This window comes from Nerophis lumbriciformis, linkage group LG06, assembly GCF_033978685.3.
Source record: "Nerophis lumbriciformis linkage group LG06, RoL_Nlum_v2.1, whole genome shotgun sequence".
Classification (NCBI taxonomy): Eukaryota; Metazoa; Chordata; class Actinopteri; order Syngnathiformes; family Syngnathidae; genus Nerophis; species Nerophis lumbriciformis.
Genome location: NC_084553.2, coordinates 28,374,883 through 28,401,080, shown reverse-complemented (window position 1 = coordinate 28,401,080; position 26,198 = coordinate 28,374,883). Strand labels below are relative to the sequence as shown.

The 26,198-nt window shown below is 40.3% G+C and overlaps 1 long non-coding RNA gene across 1 annotated transcript in view; it reads left to right on the top strand.

Annotated features, from left to right (window-relative positions):
- LOC140678846 (uncharacterized) overlaps nucleotides 1-26,198 on the top strand; it is an 86,872-nt gene that overhangs the window by 6,891 nt on the left and 53,783 nt on the right. Inside the window, exon 2 of the long non-coding RNA XR_012050491.1 lies at nucleotides 24,717-24,848. This is a non-coding gene — a long non-coding RNA (uncharacterized lncRNA). The remainder of the gene's footprint in view (nucleotides 1-24,716; nucleotides 24,849-26,198) is intronic.

The window sequence follows — 26,198 nt, the reverse complement described above, 5'->3', positions numbered from 1 at the left end:
ACAGGTGCGCACTTGTGGTTCTGGAACAGAGCACTACAAGACAAAGCAGAGGGCGGCAGCAAAATGGCACATTTGCAGGCATGATAGTTAGTTGCCTTTTCATAGACGGCTTGATAGAACCTCATACCGTGATTCTTTCCATCTTTGCTTCAGAGCACACAGTATCAATTTCTCTAGAAAGTAGCGTCTTCTCCGTGTGATGTTTCCTCCAAGAGGCCTCGGAGCCACACAGAGAAGGCAACAGTGCTTCTGGGCACAGTTAACATAAAAGCTTCCTTTCGGCGCAGTAAAGTTTTTACTGACGTTTGTGGGTGTCACAACATATTGTAGTGCTTGGGAAAAGGTTGAGCAGAGTGATCCTGAGCCCATGTGGTCAGCATTAACATCATGTTGTTTCTTGATGAAGTGTCATTGGAGGAACGCCTTTTTGAAGCTCTAACATGAACTATTTTGGAATGACATTTACCAGGCCAAACATAAAAAAAGGTTTGGTATTTTTATGCTATTTACATTTAAACATAATTATATGCACTACACTCTGTATACAGAACGTTACACTCAGCCACACATTTTTATAATGAGGGTTGACAAAGAGCAGCAGAAAGGGAAGATCTTGTGGAGGCCCCAGCTGTCTGCCATGTGTGTTAGACACTTTTCTAAGTACAGTAGTATCTCAATTTACGAACTGAATTGGTTCTCTGGCGGAGCTCTTAACTCAAAATATTTGTATCTCAAAAATCAACGTCTCAAATTGAAATGCATGGTGCTTACTAACAATTCTTTCAAAAATAAAAACTAACATTTTGATGAAAAATATTGTTTAAAAAACAATGTACTAGAGTGTATTGTACTACAAACAACTACTGTGGTTTTAGGAAGTAATGTAATAATAATGTGCAGCATTTACCTTGCTTATCCATGCATGTTTTTGGAGGTGGGAGGAAGCCGGAGTACCCGGAGGGAACCCACGCAGTCACGGGGAGAACATGCAAACTCCACACAGAAAGATCCCGAGCCCGGGATTGAACTCAGGACCTTTGTATTGTGAGGCACATGCACTAACCCCTGGTACACCGTGCTGCCGCATCCAACCTCATGTATTATTCTAATTGATCTTTTTTTGTAACAATGTTAGTGAATGAAGCGCACATTTGTAGTTGTTTCTCTATATTTCTGCACAATAACTCAGATATGATAACACTAACGAACAGTAGAGAATTTGGAGTAATTTTTGGTCCAGAACATTTTTTTGCTTTATTCATTATTGACCTGTTTTTGTTACTTTATGTTGAATATTTTATACATGAGGTTTCCAATTCATTTTATCATCTATTATTACACCCAAAAATGTGTTTTCTTTTATCCTTTCAATGTCTACTCCGCCTATTTGTATTTGTGTTTGACTTTCTCTTCTACTGTTACCAAATAGCATCTTTATATCGTTTACATAAAAATTTAAAGGGGAACATTATCACAATTTAAAAATCAGTTCCTAGTGGCTTATTTTATTTTTCTAAGTTTTTTTTCAAAATTTTACCCATCACGCAATATCCCTAAAAAAAAGCTTCAAAGTGCCTGATTTTAACCAGCGTTATATACACCCGTCCATTTTCCTGTGACGTCACATAGTGATGCCGATACAAACACACATGGCGGATAGAACAGCAAGATATAGCGACATTAGCTCGGATTCAGACTGGGATTTCAGCGGCTTAAGCGATTCAGCAGATTACGCATGTATTAAAACGGATGGTTGTAGTGTGGAGGCAGGTAGCGAAAACGAAATTGAAGAAGAAACTGAAGCTATTGAGCCATATCGGTTTGAACCGTATGCAAGCGAAAACGACGAAAACGACACGACAGCCAGCGACACGGGAGAAAGCGAGGAAGAATTCGGCGATCGCCTTCTAACCAACGATTGGTATGTGTTTGTTTGGCATTGAAGGAAACTAACAACTATGAACTAGGTTTACAGCATATGAAATACATTTGGCAACAACATGCACTTTGAGAGTGCAGACAGACCAGTTTTCATCAATTAATATATTCTGTAGACATACCCTCATCCGCTCTCTTTTCCTGGGGGTCTGGCGGCAGATTTCTTTGACTTTATCGTTGGAAATGCATCTGCTTTGAGTGTCGCAGGATATCCACACATTCTTGCCATCTCTGTTGTAGCATAGCTTTCGTAGGTAAAGTGTGCGGAACAAACGTCCAATTTCTTGCCTCTTTCGCATCTTTGGGCCACTGGTGCAACTTGAATCCGTCCCTGTTCGTGTTGTTACACCCTCTGACAACACACCGATGAGGCATGATGTCTCCAAGGTACGGAAAAAAGTCGAAAAAACGGAAAATAACAGAGCTGATTTGACTCGGTGTTTGTAATGTGTTTGAGAAAATGGCGGATTGCTTCCCGATGTGACGTCACGTTGTGACGTCATCGCTCCGAGAGCGAATAATAGAGAGGCGTTTAATTCGCCAAAATTCACCCATTTAGAGTTTGGAAATCGGTTAAAAAAATATATGGTCTTTTTTCTGCAACATCAAGGTATATATTGACGCTTACATAGGTCTGGTGATAATGTTCCTCTTTAAACATTTTGGTCCCAGTATTGATCCCTGAGGTACACCACAAGATATTTTCAGCTCTGTAGACGTGTGTTCGCCTATCTTCACGTATTGCTTCCTGTTGGTTAAGTAGCTCCTTACCCAGTTCAAGACCAACCCTCTGATTCCATACCTTTCTAATTTGTTTATTAAGATTTTATGATGGATGTTGTCAAAATGCTTTTGTTAAATCCATAAACACTTCAGCAGCACATTTTTTGCTTTTTATTGCATTGGAAATCTCTTCCGTTATTCCTATTAATGCCATTAAGATGTTGGCTCTGTATCCGTATTGGTTGTTTGTGAGTGTTTCATTTTTATTTATGAATTTGTCCAAAATGCTTTCACAGTTTTTCAATATTTTTTTTAAAAATGTGGAAGTTGAGAAACAGGTCTGTAGTTTGTAAACTGGTGTTTGTCACAAGTCTCATAAATTGGTACCACTCTTGCTATTTTCATCTTATCTGGGAATTTGCCTGTTTGAAATGATAGGTTGCTGATATATGTTTAAGGTCCTGAAAACTCTTCAATAACCTTTTTATCGTTTCCATATCAATTCCGTTACAATCAGTTTAGGTCTTGGATTTAAATGTATTCGCAATATTGACGATTTCCTCTTTTGTAACACCTTTGAGGAACATCGAGTGGGGATTTCCATCTAAAGTGTCATTCAAATCCTTAACTGACTCGGGATCTAGAATATTTTGCTCCAGATTTGGTCCAATGTTCACAAAGTACTTATGAAGCTTTCAACTACTTTGTTCATATTGTAATTTTTTACATTTCAATCTGAGAAGTATTTACAATAATCCTTCTTAGCACCATTTTTAATAATGTTATTTAGTCTACTATAATAATTAAGTCTACAGTATTTAGCTCCCCATGTTGCTCTCATATTGTTTATGTTCCTGTCTAATAATTGACTGTAATATTCTTTCCTACGTGTTTGTAGTATGCCAGTTAGCTTGTTTTTATACGTTTTGTACTTGTTGTCTGCCTCTGTAGATCGTTGTGTTATGAATGTTCTATATAATATATCTTGGTGCAAGCCTTTTTCAGTCCTTTTGTCATCCATGGTTTATTGTTTTTCTTTTGCTTCTTACTAAGTTGTTTCAATGGACAGTGTTTGTCATAAAGCATCTCCAAGGTATGACAAAAACTACTATATGCATCTGGTATCTACATAATTTTCACTGTATACATTGTCCCAACTTTGATTTCTTAGATCATTCTTGAAAGCCGTCATACTTTGTTTCTTGCATATTCTTTGAAATGTCTTTTTGTCATCAATGTTCCTCTTCTTGTAGATTCCGTCATAGATTATGAACACTGGCAGATGATCACTGATGTCGGATATTAGCAGACCACTTGTGGTATTAATATCAAAATCATTAGTAAACATATTATCAATAAGTGTGGTGCTGTGGCCTGAGATTCTACTTGGCCTTGTGATTTTAGGATATAAACTCAGGCTATACATTGTGTCAATAAAATCATCTATGGACTTCTGTTTGTTAGGGTTCAAGAGGTCATTGTTGAAGTATCCACATAAGAAAGTTAATTTTTTGACTGATTTCAGTAAAAGTTGCCTTAATCCAGTTCTCAAATGTTTTATATTTTAAATGTTATCCTGTAAAGCGTCTTTGAGTACACTGAAAAGCGCTATACCAAATAAAATGTATTATTATTATTATTATTATTATTATCAATGTTATTATTATTATTATTATTATCAATCTATATATACAACTGATCAGTACATTTTTGCTTTTTTCATGACATATTTTAATGGTTATACATTCTAAGCTATTATCAATAGCTAATGACATATTTTTTTTTACCATTCTGCAGTTTAAGTTTTATATCTTGTACACAGCTACTCCCCCTCCAATCTTGTTGGTTCTGTTGATATAATTTAGTTCATATCTTTCCAAGTCAAAATCCATTCCTTTTTAGCATCCATCCATTTTTCTGAGATAGTGATAACTTTGAAGGGTTCGTTGAATTGTTACAAAAAATTATTTGCATTGTTGTAGTTTGCATACAAACTTCTGATGTTTAAGTAATCGACAGTTTGTCTTCTATTGTAATGTTTTCGTTATATTGTTCGTCTGTATAATAAAAACAATTATTCCTGGTATGAAAGAAAAATATGTATTTGGAATGATATCCTTATCTAATTACTGACTATTATGATCTATGCTGCTGAAGGTTTTCAGTTCCATACATTCCTGTTCAGCAATCTTTTGTGTTGCTCTATGAATGTCTATAATTGTAGATGAATGTGCAACTGAGTACAGATGTTCTTGTTCGGTAATCCCTTGGAGCGTTGTAATTTTGTATTTGAATGTCGATGTTTGTTTTTCGTCAGACCCCATTATTTTTGTTGTGGTTGCTAGGAGTTCTGATATTTGTCCAGATCCTTGATATCTTTGAAAACGAGGACTCTTGCCACACGTGGTCTGCCATCTGCCCTGATCAGTGAAAACCGGGATTCATCCGTGCAGAGAACACCTCTCCAACGTGCCAGACGCCATCAAATGTGAGCAATTTTCCACTCAAGTCGGTTACGACGACAAACTGCAGTCAGGTTGAGACCCGATGAGGATGATACGCATGCAGATGAGCTTCCCTGAGACTGTCTCTCACAGTTTATGCAGAAATAATTTGGGTTATTTAAAGCAATTGTTGCAGCAGCTGTCCAGGTGGATAGTCTCAGACGATCATAGAGGTGCACCTGTTGGATGTGGAGGTTCTGGGCTGGTGTGGTTACACATAGTCTGCGGTTCTGAGGCCGGTTGGATGTACTGTCAAATTCTCTGAAACGCCTTTGGAGACGGTTTATGGTAGAGAAAATAACACTCAATTCACGGGCAACATCTCTGGTGGACATTCAAATTTAGACAGATTTGTGAACAATATTTGAGAGGAATAGGTCTTTGGGGAAGTAAATTTTTAGATATTTGATTTCAACTCATGAAAAATGGGAGCAAAAACAAAAGTGTACGTTTATATTTTTGTTTAATATATTTTAGGATTGTGAGACAATCCTGAAATGCATATTATTGTTTTTAATTGATTTTGAATTCTAGCTAATCAGATTTATGCCAGCATCAGTCAGTCAGACCATGTTGACTGACTGACTTACCAGCTACCAGCATTGTAAGAAGGCAAGAGGTGGTCACATGTGGTGGTGCTCTAATGTTAATTTCTTCAACTTGTGCACAGCTTGTGCTCCGTGCTTTAATGATGCATATATCCTATCTGCAGTCATTGCTTAATCCCAACAGTGCTAGCTCAGGAGCAGGTTAATTCTTCCAGACAGAGTCCAGGGAAGCACAGCTAGATATAGGTTGGAGGTTACAAAGGGATGCCTCAATAATGCAATATTCCGGCGAATGCCGGAGAGCAACACATTCATACCAATTTGCTCTTAGTTTATGTATGCTGTATATATGAATGTCAACATTACCTCTGCAGAAGGATATTCCATGTTTTTCAGAAAAAAAATATATGTATGTTAGAAATGTGAGACAAAAGTATTGGGGCATGTAGCTATTGCAACTTGTTTCAAAGGTTTTAGTGGAGTTGAGGTCAGTCCTATCAGGTTTTCTCACACCAAAGTCATGAATAGAAACTGTTTCCTTAAGGTGGGTATCATAGAATTATCAAAAACTGCAATGAGAAATTAAAATTCTGATTATTGCAGAAGTATCCAATATAACACTGGTCCCACATTGATTGATTATTTGAAAAACATTATTATTTTCAAAACAAAGTATATTATTTGTTTTGACTGATATCATCGATAGTAGTATTTGCAGAGAGTAATTTCACCACACCTAGTGTGTGTGTGACTATCAGTTGTACTTTAACTTTAATGTAGAATTCTAGCATATTATATTATTATTATTGAATCATATGGTCTGTCGTTAGGCTAACGACAAAATGCTACAGAGCCAATGCTCCTGACTGCACACATCTCACAGCTGCCTACAGGTATATTGGTGTCAAGGTAAAAAGTTGTGTGAATATAATGAATCTTTTTGTTTTATGTGTCACAGTACACAGTCCTGACTTTATGAAAAAGACCAACAATAAAACTACCTTTTCCAACAATTATTTTTTTAATATCTGTACGGTGTTGTAGAGAACCATTACATACAGTATGTAAACATTCCTTTTGTCAACAGTTTCATCTGAGCTTCAGGTGTGTAAAAATGGAAGTGGTACTTGCTAGCCAATTCTTGGGTTCCAAAATCTTTAAATACAAACAAACTTCTTGTTGGCATGGCCAGTCCACCCAATTGTAATTATTTTTTTGCCTTTGTTTGCGTAACATGATCTTCATACTGTATGACTCAAACTTGAATTTAATTGTAATAATATTGTATAATACATTATATTTTGTAATAATCAAAAAAATGATTCAATTTATTTTTCAGTGTAAAATAACAAAAGTCACATAATATTAAAATAATACCTAAAGAGAAATATTTTCTGATTAACATAATAAAAGTAAATATATTTATTTGAAGGGGACCCTGTGGTCCAGATGATACAGTATGTATTGGATATACTTAGGTGTAAATTTTTAGTATTTTTTGTATCAAAGTCACATGTATAACCTGTTCTTTTTTGGATAACCTGTTCTTTTTTGGGGCTCTGGGAATCACTAATAAGACAGAGTTCTTTGAACACAGATTTCACAAATTGTACCGGGACATATGGTACAATACAATCAGCAAGCTAGGATGGAGCTAGACCATTTAGTATTTTATACGTAAGTAGTAAAATCTTAAAGTCACATCTTAAGTGCACAGGAAGCCAGTGCAGATGTGCCAGTATAGGTGTAATGTATATACTTTCTTGTTCTTGTCAAAAGTCTAGCAGACGCATTTTTCACCAAATGTAATCTTTTAATGAGAGACACAGGGAGACCCGAAAATAATAAGTTACAGTAATGGAGACGAGACATAACAAACGCATGAATAATAACCTCAGCGTCGGTGGTGGACAAAATGGAACAAAGTTTAGCGATATTATAGAGATGAAAGAAGGCTGTTTTAGTAACACCCTTATTAATGTGTGACTCAAATGAGAGAGTTGGGTCGAAGATAATACCGAGATTCTTTACCGAGTCGCTTTGTGTAATTGTTTTGTTGTCAATTAAGTTGAGGTGGTATTATTAAATACCTGCCGGTGTCTAGCAGGATCGATAATAAACATTTCCGTTTTCTTAGCGTTAAGATGCAAAAAATTGCTGGACATCCATTGTTTAATTTAATTTAGACAAGCCTCCAGGTGACTACTATCTGGTGTGTTGGTCAGCCTTAGGGTTATGTAGAGTTGGGTGTCGTCAGCATAACAGTGAAAGCTAACGCTAATATTTGCGTATGATGTCACCTAGTGGCAGCATGTAGATGCTGAAGAATGCAAGGCCAAGAACCGAACCCTGTGGTACTCCGCACGTTACCTTAACATACTCGGAGGTCACATTATAGGAGACACACTGCATCCTGTCAGTAAGATAGGAGTTACACCATGAAAAGGCTAAGTCTGACATACCAATACGTGTTTTTATAGGTTCTACCAGAATGTTATGATCGACGATATCGAAAGCAGCGTTGAGATCAAGTAGCAGCAACATGGATAACGCATCAGCATCCATAGTTAGCAATCGATCAATAGTAATTTTTGCGAGGTCTGGCTCCGTTGAGTGATTTGCTCTGAAACTGGACTGAAAGGGTTCACAGAGATTGCCCACACACACAGAGTCGGTACTATCCTACATAAAGTACTGTATCGACAATGTCACTGTGGAAAAAAGCATCCGGGTTTACCCAAACCAGAAACCCTGGATGACAAGCCAGGTCCGCATGCTCCTCAAGGCCCGCGACACCGCCTTCAGGTCAGGTGACAGTGATCTATACAGCGCTGCGCGAGCTGACCTGAAGAGAGGACATTAGGAAGCCAAGACTGACTACAAAGAGAGGATCGAAGACCATCTCTCAAGCAACAACCCACGGCAGATGTGGCAGGGCATACAGCACATCACCAACGACAGAGGCTGTGACGCAGAAACCGGGGACTGGAATGTATCGCTGGCAGAGGAGATGAACTGCTTCTTTACTCGCTTTGAGACATCACAACCAGTAAAAGCCACACCACCCCCAACACCCCCATCCCCCAGCACTCCCACACTCACTCTGGAGGAGCACGAGGTCAGGCGGGTGCTTAGGGCAGTGAACCCCAGGAAGGCGGCTGGTCCAGACGGTGTACCCGGGAAGGTGCTCAAAGCTTGCGCTGACCAGCTCTCCTACATTGTCACTGTCCTCTTCAACCTCTCATTGGCACAGACACTCATCCCACCCTGCTTTAAATCCGCCAAATTATCCCGGTACCCAAGAAAGTTGCCATAAACAACCTCAACGACTATCGCCCAGTAGCACTCACACCTGTCATCATGAAGTGCTTCGAGAGGGTGGTCCTACACCACATCCAAGCCTGCCTCCCCCCCACCCTAGACCCACAACAGTTTGCCTACCGGGCAAACAGATCCACGGACGACACCATAAGCATAGCTCTCCACTCTGCACTGAGCCACCTGGAACACCGGGGGAACTATGTCAGGATGCTTTTCATCGACTATAGCTCCGCCTTCAATACCATCATACCAGACATCCTGGTAACCAAACTGCTGGACTTAGGCCTCCCCAAACCCACCTGTCTTTGGATTAAAAACTTCCTGACCAACCGACCCCAGACAGTGAAACTCGGCCCCCATCTCTCCTCCTCCCGCACATTCAGCATCGCATGCTGAGTCCTTTGCTGTATTCCCTCTACACCCATGACTGTAGTCCAGCCCACCCGGAGAACACCATCATCAAATTCGCCGATGACACAACGGTATTTGGACCCATTACAGGGGGGGATGAGTCTGCATACAGAGATGAGGTCCTGAAACTTTCAGCGTGGTGTTCAGTGAATAACTTGGCACTGAACATCACTAAAACCAAGGAACTCATCTTTGACTTCAGGAAAAACACTGCAGACCCCGCCCCCCTCTACATCAACGGCGAGGAGGTGGAAGGAGTCAGCTCTTTCAAGTTCCTCGGCACCCTCATATCTGCTGACCTCTCCTGGACCCCAAATACAACTGTGGTCATCCGGAAGGCCCAGCGGAGACTCCACTTTCTGAGGGTGCTGAGGAAGAACAGACTGGAGAGGCAGCTGATGGTGACCTTCTATCGCTCGGCTGTCGAGAGCCTGCTGACGTACTGCATAACAGTGTAGTACGCCAGTTGCACTGAAGCAGACAAAAAGGCGATTCAGAGGGTCATAAAGTCTGCACAAAAAATCATCGGCTGCCCCCACCCCTCCCTGAAGGATTTACACAACTCCCGTTGCCTCAACAGAGCAAAAAACATCACCAAGGACAGTACACACCCTGGCTTCCACCTGTTCGACCTGCTACCATCGGGCAGGCACTACAGGTGCATCAGATCCAGAACAAACAGGCTCAGAGACAGCTTCTTTCCCACTGGCGGGAGTGCCGCCAGTGGGAAGCCCATTTTGATGTGTCTTTTTTATTAATGTTGAGTGAAAATAGCAGCATGTATACATTTAAACATACAGTAAATACTCTGATAGTGTGTTTAAAGGCAGCTAGGCAGTGTTGTTGAGCTTTGGAAATGACAGCACACAACAGTGACGTCGTCACAAGTCTCCGTTTGTGCCGTGTACACGCATACACTAAGCGGAGAGTTTTGGAACTCTACATGTTGGCCAGTGTTGGCAAAAGTCTGAGTTTTTAAAGACAAAAGTATGTGTCTGCGTGTGGACAAGAAGCCTAAACGCAGACATAATTATGCGTTTATTAAGTTTCCATGTTCGTGTGAACATGGCCACAGACACTCAGGCCCCGCACCCTAAAACTCAATCTTCGCCCACTTTAACCACCCAGATTTTCAAGATTTTCTGCAGCCCACTTACCCTTGGCTTCTGCTGACGCTGAGGTCGTGGGTCAAACGCTCCTCTCCCCAACTACTAATATTGTCTTGAATCCACTTTCTGAGAGGGGGGCTAGTGCTTGTAGTGGCGTAGCTAGAGATGCACAGCCCCTTTCTACTGAGGTCGCTGCCTTTCTCTCCACTAGCAGGGGTGCTATCATCTCAAGCTTCAGCTCCATTTCCTGCTTCAGCACAGCAACCTACCGGCGACCCTCCAGAGAAATACAGTGCGGCGTGGATGGACGAGTGGTACTGTATGGTGTTGTTTGAGCTTGAAATGGAGGAGCGGCTTCTTGTGTTAACACCACCAGTAACCAAACTCGCTCCAGCTTCAAAGTCAAGCATGCTCCAGCTTCAAAGTCTGCCCAAGCCAAGCTCGTTCCAGCTTCGACGCCTGCCCAGGACAAGCTGCCACCTCCTGCACAGCGTCTTACATCCAGCCTAGCCGCCTACTGCTCCAGCTATGCAGACGCCACCAGCTACTCCAGTGGGCTTGCGGGCGCTACCAGCTACTCCAGTTGGCCTGTAAGTGCCATCAGCTACTCCAGTGGACCTGTGAGTGCCACCAGCTACTCCAGTGGAACTGTGAGTGCCACCAGCTACTCCAGTGGAGCTGCGGGCGCCATCAGCTACTCCAGTGGGCCTGTGAGTGCTACCTGCTACTCCAGTGGGCCTATGGGCGCCACCCGCTACTCCAGTGGGCCTGTGAGTGCCACCAGCTACTCAAGGGGGCCTGCGGACGACCCCAGCTACTCAAGGGGGCCTGCGGACGCCACCAGCCCAGCAGTCTGTTTCAGCTCAACCTCAAGCCCAGCAGCCCGCTCGCCTGACGCGGAAGCATCCGTCAGGCGCTTGCGGCCTGCCTCCTCATCAGCCACATATGTGGGCAGTCCTTGGACGCTCTCCGCTCCGCCAGAAGCCATTCCCAAGACTTGGGCGTGGACCACAATGGCTGCTGAGGAAATATTCTCGCCCAGGTCCACCCCCTCGTCGGCCAAAGACGGTGCCAATTAATGGATGCTATCCGCGCTGTCAGCAGCGACGCCCAGGACTTGGGCGTAAAACTCTTTGGCAGCTGAGTTTCTGGTCCACCTTCTCGCCGGCCAAAGGTGTGGCCAGTGTGTGGTTGCCCACCTCACCAGATGCAGCGACATTTGACTGGCTGCCACCAGCTGACTCGTCCATGGTGGCTTCAGGGACACATGATCTGGCAACCCGCCTCCAATTTCTTCCGCCACTCTCCCATGACTATGGACCTGTTTTTTTGGGGGGGGGGATGTCTTGAAACCATTTGGCTCGTTTTGTTTACTAGCTTGTTACCAGGAGCGCTGATTTGACACACCCGCCTTTGTTTTGTCCCCACAAGCTGTTATTGTCGCTAATCACGCCCCTTTTAATAGCTGTGTCGCCGTTCACTCGGCGCAGGTATTTTCGTTCGCTATACGCGACTGTTTAAGTACCTTCTACGAGCATTTTGGCTTTTTATCTTCTTTACATGTAATTTGTCTCACTATACTATGTAAGCCTCGAGCTACCCTCGAGGTTAATTCCATGCTTAGGATTGTACCTATGTTTTGTATTTTGCCTTCCGTCTTGAAACTAAATCATTATCTTACCTGCAAGTGACCTGCTGTCCTCCACATCTTTCGAAGCGGAAACGTCACACCATGTCGCATAGTAATACAACAGCTGCTTTTAGCAGCATTTATGTTACTGCATGTCACATGTTGGTGTTGTTATGCACATGCCACAATTAGATAAAAATAACACTTTATCTTACTTTCTTGTTTTTTCATGGCCTGAAGCAGCTCTAGCTGAGAGCTTGACTTAATGTGTAATTGAGTGCTTCCACCTCACAGTACCGCCATGACACGGCCAGACTACAAAACCACGCAAACAGAACCTTTTCATTTGACTATTTGGCATTGTTTAACACGAGTATCCAACATTGTAGCAACATTTATAAGTCACAAAAGACGAAATTCACCATTGGTGCCCTTCAAACAAATCTGTCTTGCTTTACTTAAAACACTATGGGCCTAATTTACTAAGATCCCAAATAATAAGCACTAAATAGTATGTACAAAGTTTAAAATTATGTGTACTATAAACATGTGGCTTGAGTATAATAATATACTCACAATACTAACGATATCGATAACGAGTGCAAAAGTGGTGCAGACCGCTCTATTTGAATGAGCATCCATGGAATCATGTGATCCAACCTGTAGTGTTTTGTTATGGTGTTGAACATGCAGCACACAACTATAAAATGTACCACCTTTTCTGGGGTATATATAAGTGTGGTCTAGAAAACAGCACGGTGGAACAGGGGTTAGTGCATGTGCCTCACAATACAAAGGTCCCGAGTAGTCCTGAGTTCAATCCCGGGCTCGGGATCTTTCTGTGTGGAAATTTGCATGTTCTCCTGGTGACTGCGTGGGTTCCCTCCGGGTACTCTGGCTTCCTCCCACCTCCAAAGACATGCACCTGGGGATAGGTTGATTGGCAACACTAAATTGGCCCTAGTGTGTGAATGTGAGTGTGAATGTTGTCTGTCTATCTGTGTTGGCCCTGCGATGAGGTGGCGACTTGTCCAGGGTACACCCCGCCTTCCGCCCGAATGCAGCTGAGATAGGCTCCAGCACCCCCCGCGACCCCAAAAGGGACAAGCGGTAGTAAATGGATGGATGGATGGTCTAGAAAACAGACAATAGAAGCTATTTTTAGCACAAACAAGGTGCACTCTGGGGGGTGCCGTGGTGTTCTGATTGGGCGTCCTTAAGGTTTTTTTTTATATAAGATATACAGAATTAGTAACATATTTCTTATATAAAAAAAAAAGGAAAGTAAAAGTATTATCAAAAAGATACTTAAATAGATTATCTGAAAATCTTAGGCACAAAAAGTGTGATTCTGTATAACTCTAGAAGAGGCCTACAATGCTTTAATCAGTGACATAACTAATAGCGTTACCACTACAATATCAGAAAAGAATATCAAAAATTATATAGAAGTGCTAAGTACGTGGCTCACTAAAGGCATAATGAAGTCAATCAATAAGAAAAATAATCTCTATAAATGCTACATCAAAAGTCCAACTGAGGAAAATAAAAACAAGTACACTAAATACAAAAATAAATTAACTAGTGTCATACGAACAAGTAAGCAGAACTATTGTACCAATCGTACTAAAAGGCTTCTTGTGGCGATCAAAAGCAATGTAGGAAATTATTAAATCATGTCCTCAGCCTGGGTAAAAAAATCCAAACGTCCTTCCTGACACCAAAATTAAACTAAATGAAAATTACTATCCCAATGATGTTGATCTTGCCACGAGTTCTAATAATTACTTCACTTCTATAGGTGAAATGATTTCAAAAAACATAACCCCACAAAAGGGAACAACATATCAACATTACCTTAAAGCTAACTATTTTTTTTCAAATATTGAAAAATATATGACTAAAATGGTCATATAAAGAAACAAACTAGTTTTATCCTATATCATGTATAACTATACTGAGTGTGTAGCTATACTGAGTGTGTAACTATACTGAGTGTGTACAGCAACCAGTGTTATAAAACTAGAACGTACTGTGTATCTTACATACCTGTCTTTCTTTCTATGTTAGTTAAAAAAATGACAAATCTGGTCTTTTGGGTTGTCAAATTGTGTAATTAACTGAACAGTGTGCGGAGGACATTGATTAAAGTGTATTTTTAAAATGTGTATTTTGCTTATGAACTCAAGCTCGCCCATAGTCTACTGAAAAGTAGTGTTAGAGTAAGCTGTCTTGCTCCTGCTCTACAGTCTATAATAGTAACAGTATTTCAGTACAGTATGAGTAATTTCAAAATGTTAGCTTTCGACCTACTTACTATTGAGTAGATGTTCCGATGGTTAGCCTGCAGACGGCGCTTCAAGTTGATTGTGTTTTTACCGGATTATTAAATAATTGGAATTATTATATTATTATCAATTATCATTATTATTGTGGTATTATTGAATATGCTCGAAATGTATTTACACACACACTAAACTCTTGAGTTTCTTATGCTTCACTGTTTGTGTTTTAGTTTTAGCTAAGCTTAGCTTCGTCTAAGGTTTTATTGTTTTAAATATTGGTTTGTACTGTAGCACTTTAAGAATTGTTTAAATGGAAAGTGCGTAACAAATAAAATCTATTATATTCATTAGGGGTTTCAAAAAAATACATTTTCGAATTAATCGCGATTCTTATTTGTAATAATTCTTAATCGATTCTACAAAAAAATATATACATATTTTTTAATCTGTCCTGTCCAACAGTGTTGGGACTAACGCGTTACAAAGTAACGCGTTACTGTAACGCCGTTAGTTTCGGCGGTAACTAGTAATCTAACGCGTTATTTTTTATTTTCAGTAACTCAGTTACCGTTACTACATGATGCGTTACTGCGTTATTTTACGTTACTTTTTATGTAGTATAAAGTGTGTTTTATCGGAGCGCTGCTCTGTCATCGTTCTGATTCTTCTTGTGTCACAAGCCGGAGAAGAGAGACGTGCGCTCTGTGTGTGTGAGTGTGGAGGGAGGAGAGGAGGGGAGGGGGGGGGGGGGCGTGTCTGATCATGGCGGAGCCAGAAGTCGAGTTTGCTAACATGGAGATATTTTCACTACTTTTCTTTTGTCGAGCACAAAGAAAAGAACATTTTAGTTAAATGTAAATTGTGCTTTGGATCAAAGATCCCATCTACTGCCCAAAACAGCAATTCAAATCTGCTGAAACAAGCTACATAAGCAACATGCTTCGACGAAGCTAGTAAAGAGAGACAGAGACTCTGATGCCACTTCACCTCCACCATTTAAGGATTAACTTTGCCTCTTCTCATCATTCACCGCTGAAGGTACACACACTCTGTCAATCAATGTTCTCTCTAATTGTTCATGTGTGTGAGCAAACGCAAAAACTCCCTGAGCATGAGTGGAGCCCATGTGAGCAACATCACACGTGCACACTGTGGCTACACCAGCAGCACACCTGTCCCAAACCTGACTAAATAACAAGTTCAATCTCCATCCATCCATCCATTTTTACTACCGCTTGTCTCTTTCGGGGTCGCAGGAGCCTATCTCAGCTGCATTCGGGCGGAAGGCAGGGTACACCCTGGACAAGTCCCCTCCTCATCACAGGGCCAACACAGATACACAGACAACATTCTCTTATTATTATAATCAAATGACAGCAGTTGTTAAGATTGATCTGCGCTCTTACTCTGTGTGGCTTTGTTCAAAGGTTGGCTGTTATAGCGCATGTTCCCCACTTGGGGCGCTCTGGTGTTGTTGTATGTTACGAAGAAGAATAAAAAGTCTCCTCGTGCAAGAGGACGTTGATCTGACTCGATGAAAGTGTCATTCTTGTGCACGCCCAAAGAACTCCACGAAGCTCAAACACCTTAACAGCAGTCATTTCCATTTCTAATATAAGTGTTTAGGCCCACTTACAATGACGATAACAACAAATATTGTTTTTCATGAACTGTGTACTTGTATTGTTTGTCTGGGTGGAGGTCCTGCTTTGGAAATAGTTTGTACCCCTTTCATTTAGTTCCCATTAAAACATTCACATGTTGCACAATGAGATGTAAGCAGGGGATCATGTGTACATTCCTGCAACTTCCTGTTTGTAAAAAATATATTTTTATTAGTATTTATTTAATATACTAACAGCATTTAATAATTAATATTTATAAATTAAGATTCCTAATAAATGACACTAGAATAAGCACACATTTGATTGGTAAATCATAGTGTAACGACCTGGAATTACACTTTATGTGTGGTGTTGGAGTTGTCTGACTTTTTGTGTGGCTGTAAACTCATCACTGGCTAAGTGCCATATGTGCAAGTGTTGGCACACGTGAGAAAGAGCGAGTGGCTGCTGTTGATATAACAAAGTAGCTTTTGGTCTGGTTTCTACTGCAGAAAATGACCACTTTTGCTAGATATCATTTTTTTTACTAATGTTTTGGTGATGTGTTTATGGCCGACAATAAAGAGTTTTGCTCAGTAAAGAAAATGCCTGGTTAGGCTTTGTGTATGTAGTGTGTGCCTCTCTTGGTTTACATCTATGCTGTTATTATGCTGTTTGTTACTTATGTACGTTATGTTGCAGCTATTTAAAATAGTTTTGTCAATTTGTTCTGGCCAGAAACAAATTGGCCTTTGTAACATATCTTTGTCTTTGTGTGTTGTATGTAGAGCACATTGCTTAGCAGAGTTCAGTGATGCAAATGCATGTCAAGTTGATCAACAGATTGTATTATTCTCCAGTGCAATAACAGTACTGAAATGAAGGCTAAAAGGGCATTAATGGGAGCTTTAAAAAAAAAAAAAGAAGAAAAAAAGAAGTAACTAAATAGTTACTTTTCACAGTAACGCATTACTTTTTGGTGTAAGTAACTGAGTTAGTAACTGAGTTACTTTTGAAATGAAGTAACTAGTAACTGTAACTAGTTACTGCTCTGCAGTAACTAACCCAACACTGCCAACCAGGCAGATCAAATTGTTGATGTAGATACCCATATCTGCTGGACATGTTTATTTTAGAGAAAATAATTGTTGGATACTTCCTTTGTTGTCCATTGTTGCCTTATTCATCGTTTACGTTTCCATGACGGTTCGGACTTGTTCTGTATCATTTCCTGTCCTAGTGCTCTTATTTTGGTTCTACATCCTGTTGGACTCCTTGTTTTGCTGCATCTTCACTTTCTGTTTAGTTTCTTAAAGCGCACATGTTTTCTATTTCTAATTAAGTCTATTTAGGTTAACCTGCTGTTTCTTACCAGGGCTGGGTTATTGCCTTTTTGTCAGTGTGAATGTGTTACTCTGCTGCAGCTACATGCCTTGTAATAGCCTTGTGTTTCTGCCGTTTTTGCTCTATACGTAAACAATGAAATTATTTGACCTGCGCTCCGCCTTTTGTCTCTGCATCCTGGATCACACCATCAGCGGTTTTGTGCCACCGTGACAGTTTAGTACACACAAACCCTGAGTAGATCAGGCCCTATGTGTAAACAACTTAGACATACAACTAGTGTTTTGAGAACAAGACATACAGTATTTTCCAGACTATAAAGCGCTCATTACATTTTTGGAAGAAAAAAATATTTGTACATATATTAGCCGCAACGGACTGTAAGTCGCAGTTATACAGTATATGTTGTAAGATTAGTTATTTACACAGAAATATTTTGTAAATACCTTAATTGTTTACAAACGGTGCCTGTAACACAGCAGTCAAACGGCTGATCAAACAAAACATAAGACATTGTCAAGGACCCACTAGCTGGGGAAACTAGTTCTCCAATCAGCTAAACAGACTCAATAAGTCTAAGGTGAAGTTTTGGTGAATTTACGAAACTTACAAAATATAAAAAAGATGCCATTGTAAGTTAATAATACTAACAACTTTAACTTAACTTAAATCCTCTTCGCCCTGGTTGGCACATAAGGCCACAGCCAGTACGTGTTCATGCACTAAATTAGTCCAATTTCAAATAGTTTGGTGTAAATAAGCTTCCTACAGACCATAGAAACACCTTAATCTGATCATGTTCGGTTCTTAAAAAGTTGGACTAACACACCTGGATTATGCGATTGGAAACCAGATCTCTGGAGGGGTGTGTGCGCCAGAGAAGACCCTTCATATTGCACATGCGCCAGGCTCCACACACGAGATACGACCCGGAAACAGATACCATTTAATAGAAACATAGCAACAATTGTAATGAAGAGGAGACTGTTTATTTACTTCACAAATTAAAAGAACAGAACATTTTGAAGTGCATTGATGGTAGAAAAAAAGAAACTGAGATTTATTTAGGAATTAAGCTAGGGAAATGTAAAATGCCGGCTTAGTTCGGACTTCCGGACGAAATACAAATGAGATGAAAGAGATTGAAGCAGTTATATATCAAAGGCGAATAATAAAGCGTACACAAACCTTCATGCTGCATTTGTGCAAGGCAACTGATTTACTCGCCACACAACTGGCAAGATAGTCCAGAACAATAGGAACCTTCCTCTGGATATCAGTCGGGGCACAAACATTTTTTCCTTTCGGATTTCAAACTCCTTCATCAATCCACAGAGCCTTTTGAGACATTCAAAAGTTGTGCTTCCATGATTTTTGTCGGGAAAATTATTTCGAAAAAACTCTTCCACAGGTCTTTCTTTGCATCCGCCCAATACATTCTTGGTAGTAGCGTCATGTTCGTAGCGCAATCCAACATCATTTCTCAAAGCTGTCTGCTATTTAACATCAGCATAGCCATTAGAGACGTAATATATAACAATATCACAGCGGACATCACTTAAAACAAGTTGTAAGGATCCGAAAATCCTAGTATGGCGTCATAGATCAACCGAAAAAGTAATTCAGTTATCCGCTCTAAAATAAAATTAGTGCCCCCCAGTGTACAAGAGGCACATGGAGTATGACCAATAATCACATTTGAAAGTGTGCATGGACACTTAGACTTCACTCGTAGGTTTGAAAATACAAAAAACTGAAGTATTTGAGAAATCATACTAATTTAGTGCATGGGACAGTGAGTGAGTTCTCTCTGTCTGTTCCTGTCCTTAGCTGTGTACTTTTCTTGTTACCATGTCAGATCCATTGTGGCAAGTTCTGCCTCCACAGTTCTGCGCCAAGTAATTTTTGGTGTTTCTGGTTTTCTTTTTTTGGTTAGTGTCCATCTCAAGGCTATTTTCGGGATACAATCCTGATCCATAACCAAGCCATCAGATGTGTCGGCACTTGATATCTTCGACAACACTTTGGCAGTCTGTGCTTTTGTAGAGCTCTCTATGCAAAATCTTGTTGGGCCTGAAAATGCAGCAGATCCTTCGAAGGCCTTTATTGCAGAAGTTCTCATAACTGACTTGGTGATACGCCAGCATTCGGATCCGTACATCAGGACAGATTTCACATTGCTTTTGTACAGGCGGATCTTGGATTTCTCACTGTACACTTGGGACTTCCAGATGGGATGGAGTTGTTCAAATGCACCTTGCGTTTTTTCCAGTCTTGCCTTGATGTCGTTTTGGATACTGTTGTCCTTACTGATGAGACTGCCTACGTAGGTAAAATCATCTACAATTTCGACAGATTTCCCATTGATATTTATTTGTATAGCTTTGTTGGTGTTAATACCTCCACTTGAGTTTTGATTGTTTGATGTTAAGGCCTGTTTGGTTGGCAAAATTGTTCAGTCTGTCAGTCTTCTCCTGCTTTAGAGCATGTTTTGAGGAGAGAACAGGCAGGTCATCGGCAAAGTCTAGATCTTCTAAATGTGAGAAAAGAGTCCACTGAATGCCCCTTTGTTTATCTGATGTTGTCCTCACCATGATCCAGTCGATGGTGACAAGGAATAGGATTAGTGAAAGGATGCATCCAGACTTCACTAAAAACCACTCAGAGAGGGAATTATTTAAGATGATGCTGCATTCAAAGTTATCATAAAACAGTCTTATTAATGAAATAATTATTGGTGGTATTCCATAAGATCGTAGGATCTTCCACAAAGTTCCACAATGTACACTATCAAATGCCTTCTTGAAGTGGAAGAAGTTGATATACAAGGGCACATTCCACCCTAGACACTGCTCAATGATGTTACGCAGAGTAAAGATCTGGTCAATACATCCTCTTCCTTTCCTAAATCCTACTTGTTTTTGCCTCAGCTTGTGTCAATAGCTCTTTCAATTCTATTTATGAGAATTCTACAAATTATTTTGCTTGGATGGACAATAAGGTGATACCACGCCAATTATCACAGTTCTGAAGATCGCCTTTCTTGGGAAGTTTTACAATTAAACCCTTCAACCAGTCCTTTGGTATGACATTTGTTGTCCAAATGGTAGTGAAAAGGTCAGTCAGAAGTTTTGTAGCAAGGTTGATATCAGCTTTCAACATCTCTGCATGAATTGAGTCAATACTAGCTGCTTTGCCACTTCTCATTGATTTAATTGCACTCCTGACTTCTTCAATAGGCGGTTTTGTGTCTATTTAAAGATTGGGTCTGTTGGTGAAGGATTTGCTGGTTCTTCTGGATCAGGGCGATTTAGCTCTGGGCGTAAGTGTTGCACCCATCAAGTTGCTTGTTCACGGTCAGTTGTTATGACATAACCATCTTTATCTTTTACAGGGGTGGAATGGTTGGTGCTGCTTCCACAGAGGCGTTTAGTAGTCTTGTATACTACACTCGTATTTCCCTGAGCTGCAGCTTGCTCAGCTTCACCAGCCAATCTTTCAATGTAGGCTCCCCTGTCCTTCCTGGCACTCCCCTTTACCTCCTTATCCATGTTCTTATAGGCTATCTGGGCTTGCTGTTGAAGTTGAGGTGACTTGGTGTTCCATGATTTCTTTTTCAGTTTCTTTCTTTCATCAATGTCATGCCATGTTCCTGGTGTTAACCATCATTTGTTCTTTTTCTAACGAAGGACACTTTTACGATTCACAGTAGGTATTCTTGATAGTATCCCATTTCTGATTTACATCTCGTTCCTCAGTTACATCTGAGAGAGCACTAAAATGATTGTTCAGTTCCAGTACAAAGGCAGAATTTGTTTCAGGACATCTCAGTTTCGTGATGTCCAGTTGTTTCCTTTGTTGACTCTCAGATATAACCTTCTTTAATTTCAGTTTGGTCACTGTATACATTTGCTACACAGCAAACTCGCACATCTTGAAAAAACCTGCAACACTTTCCATTTACAATAACGTGGTCATTTTGATTGATCGTTCTCCTATCAGATGATTTACATTTGAGTTTATGGATGTGTTTGTGTGGATAGATGGTTCCTCCAATGACAAATGAGTTGTTCATGCAGAAGTCTACAAGGCGCTCACCAATATCGTTGATTTCTCCGCAGCCATGGGTTTCCATTGCTCTCTCAAAGTAAGAATAGTCATCTCTCATTTTTGCTTTCAGATCACCCTTAAACAGGAGCATATCATGCTGGCGGACTTTTGAGACGGTAAACAGTCATCTTTCACTTCAATGTCAGCCTCATTTGTTGGTGTGGAGCACTAAAGAATGTTAAGCTTGCAGTGCTTTCAATTAAAGTGAGCTCTTATGATTTGCTCACTGATTGGTTCCCATTCCAGTATGGTGCTGGCTTTCTCTTTGGAAAGAACAAGTGCTACACCATGTTTATGGATGTCCACGTGGCCAGAATACAGGATATGTGATTCATCGTTAGTCATCTGACATTCAGAGCCAGTCCAGCGGCATTCACTAATACCCAGAATGTCAAGTTGGTATTTTTTCGTATCTGCAATTACCTGAGCTGTCTTAGATGTTTCATAATCATTCCATGTTCCAACGTGGATCTTAATCTTCGGCCTTAGTAGACTCTACTTCACACTCTTAACTTTCCTAGGAGGGCTTTCATCAGTATTTGGCTTGAGTCCACTATATGGGTCGAGGTACTATTATTTTTATTCATTGTGGTTTCCGTAACAAGTTTTGAACTGGTAGGGTCGTTGGCCCGAAGCAGTAGGTTTCCTTTCGGGGTTTCCCTTCCCTTAGCCATATCCTCGTCAGCCTAACACCGCAAAGTGTTCCAGGGTGCACCGCATGGAGGGGAGGTTGGTTTGAGTGCTACGGGTCACCAGCAGACTACAAATTTTCGCTTTCGCTCACGAATGGTCTAGCCGGCCCCAACACCACTGGCTATGATGCTGAGTGCATGTGCACGCCTTAAACCCCAGTAATACTAACAAAGACACTCGTAAATGTGTTTGCATATTAGCTAATGCTAACGTTGCTGCATTACATTATGATAGCACATGAACACTGAAATTCAAGTATTTCTCTTATTTATATATATATATATATATATATATATATATATATATATATATATATATATATATATATATATATATATGTATATATATATATATATATATATATATATATATATATATATATATATATAAAATAAAATAAATATATATATATATATATATATATATATATATATATATATATATAAATAAGAGAAATACTTGAATTTCTTATATAGCTGTAAATATACTCCTCCCCTCTTAACCACGCCCCCAATCACGCCCCCATCCCGACCACGCCCCCCACCCCACCTCCCGAAATCGGAGGTCTCAAGGTTGGCAAGTATGACAGTAGTATACAACACTACACCGATTTTCAAGGGACGGTTGGCAACTCTAGCTCAGTACAGCAAGTGCTGTCATCATGCAGGTGGCCTGTTGAAGAGCCTGACTTTTAGTACTGAATGATTGCTAATAAAACATGTGATTGAGAGGAGAAGAGAGTGAGAACTATAAACAAGCTGGATTCTGCCCTTTAATTTCACCGTCTCCAGAGAATTGCTTTTGCTTTGCCTCAGAGTGAGACTTGCACACAAGCAGTTTAGTCGTCTACCCAAGGACTGAAATTTAATTTAGTCGCTCTGTCGTCAGTGTGTGGGTTTGTATGTGTGGGTTTGTATGTATGTGTGTGTGTGTGTGTGTGTGTGTGCTTGTATCTGTCAATCTTGCTGTCTTTGTTTGCTTGAGCTCAAAACTTGCTTTGCATGAACTATAACTGCATTTTTTTTGCCCGTGTGTTTTTGTGTGCAAGCTGCATTGTGTGTTTTTTTTATTCTCTTGTGACTAAATCACTTTACTGTGCACTGGTTGTTACAATACCGTCTCACACCGCAGTTGCACAGCAGTGTTTATTTGCTCTGTTAGGATTTAAATGTTTCTTCTGCATTTCAGCGCGTGGTGTTAACCTGTAAACCTAAAATGCCCTTTTTTTCTGTTAACATTGGCAGTTTGTTGTCTAACTTTCTGCAGTAATCTCTTCTCTGTATGCTAATTGCATGTTAGAAAGTACACCAGCGGAATTGTTCAGGAGAGATTGCCTTGGCTTTTTTTTATTATGGCTAGTATTTTTTTGGGTGTTTGTTTATGGTGCAGGTTTCTGATGAAAGCCTGAAGCATAGGCATATATCAGAGCTCCAGCACTAATAAAAGGCCAGCAAGCTTTGCTCCTCTCCTTCTGGGAACAGCAGTGCATTTTTACGGCTTGTCTGACAGCATGATAAAGTGCCCTTCCAATTAGAAAAATATTTGGCCACATACCTACTGACAGCAATCGTATGTATTTTTTTTCCATGCCATTTGATCAGGAATCCTCGCTATTTTTAAAGTGTGCTTTCTTATCGCCTCGTCTCGGGTATGCACATGTTAATGTGGTTCCCATCACTGCGCCCCACTTCTGTATAAAGAAATATGCCTGGTATTATTTTGGTGTCTTTCTTCTTTTTTCGTCTAAGGGTTTGGCTGCACCCGTGTTATGTTTTGGCATGAGTTTTGGAAGCGAGGCGGTGTTTGTTTTATATTTCATTCTGCATTAAAGGATTCATGCTGTTATATGTGTGTGTTGATGTCATTCCTGTTGCCCTTGTCATCCATCTATGCCTCAGAAATGTGCATGTACTGTATATATGCTGATAGTCTATCGCCCATCTCCCTTTTTTAAGAATACTGTAGATGTTTTTGCTCCTTTTTTCCCAGAGAGTGCATTAAAATTAAATTATCTCTTGTTGTTGTGAAAAGAGGCACACGTAAAAATAATTGGCTGTAGGAGAGAACAAAGGGCTGGCTCCTTTCTTCTCCCTACACACCCCAGCCAGGCATTAATACCAAGCATGCAGCATTGTTCCGCTGTCTACAGCCATCCCCCTAGCCAGACACTCAGCCCTGGAGAAGTCACTTTTAATGTCTGATAATCAAGGTGAATTTTCAAAAAGCTGCCATTTTCAAATGATGGTGTATATATTATGTGGAGATAGGAGTTCAGGAGAAGAGGAGCTCCAGAGGCAGGGTCAGCCTTGCAAAGTGAAAGAGAGACACCCAATGGCTGTAGTAGGGATTGCAACTCGGTCCTAGTAGCAGGCCAGTTTGAAGAATACTTGATTTTAAGTAATAATTACAAATTGGTTTGTGAAACTGTGTAGCTACCATACATTGTATCTTCACATATGCAGCACATCTGCATGTGTCTTTATTTTCTCCATACAGATGTTGCCTCTTGCTGAAGGAAGCAGCCTTATTGGGGAATCAGGCACTCAGTGGAGCTCCATTTCCCCCCCACAGGCCACAGACTCATCTTCTTCTCGCTCCTCCCACCGCCAGTCTTCCCCCCACCTCACGGTATGATTATTTCTCCTCTGCTCCACGCACCATTATATTCCAGCTCTGCAGTTACCCTGCTCTGATGTCATTTTTCACTGCATGCATTTGCTTGTGTGCAGCAATGCACTTTTGCTCTGCGACTGTGCATTATGTAAAGGATGTGGAAATATGCAGTCTGTAGAGAGGGTGACTCTCACTATTTATCTTTACAAACCGCAAGGCTTTTGATCAAAACCAAATTATAAATGTGCTTACCGTGCCATTTGAAGGGTGGAATGTATTTTGCTTACACAGGTAAATGGGTCCTGTGTGCTACTCCAAACCGACCATGTTTGCAATTAACAGTTGATTGTGCATTGGACATACTGGTTTCTACTCAATCCTCTAACCAAAATGCATCACATTGTATGTGAATTCCAAGCAAAACATCTTAGTGTTCACTCCCAGAGCACAAAATTAGGTACACATTCAATATATGCGGAGATCCAATACAAGAGTCATAGGCGCCGATCTACATTTCTGCCAGTGGGTGCTCAATGTGTGTGAATTAGTGTTGTCCCGATACTAATATTTTGGTACCGGTACCAAAATTATTTTGGTATTTTTCTAAATAAAGGGGACCACAAAAAATGTTATTATTGGCTTTATTTTAACAAAAAAAAAATCTTACAGCACATTAAACATATGTTTCTTATTGAAATGTTGTCCCAAATAAAATAGTGAACATACAAGACCACTTGTCTTTTAGTAGTAAGTAAGCAAACAAAGGCTTCTAATTTAGTTTGCTGATGTATACAGTAACATATTGTGTCATTTATCACTCTATTATTTTGTCAAAATTATTAAGGACAAGTGGTAGAAAATGAATTATTAATCTACTTGTTAATGTACTGTTAATATCTGGTTATTTTCTGTGTACCGTATTTTCCGCACTATAAGGCGCACCGGATTATTAGCCGCACCTTCAATGAATTACATATTTCATAACTTTGTCCACCAATAAGCCGCCCCGGATTATAAGCCGCGCCTACGCTGCGCTAAAGGGAATGTCAAAAAAACAGTCAGATAGTTCAGTCAAACTTTAATAATATATTGAAAACCAGCGTTCTAACAACTCTGTCCCAAAATGTACGCAAATGTGCAATCACAAACATAGTAAAATTCAAAATGGTGTAGAGCAATAGCAACATAATGTTGCTCGAACGTTAATGTCACAACACACAAAATAAACATAGCGCTCACCTTCTGAAGTTATTCTTCATTCGTAAATCCTTCGAATTCTTCGTCTTCGGTGTCCGAATTGAAAAGTTGCGCAAGCGTGGGATCCAAAATGGCCGGTTCCGTCTCGTCGAAGTCATCGGAGTCAGT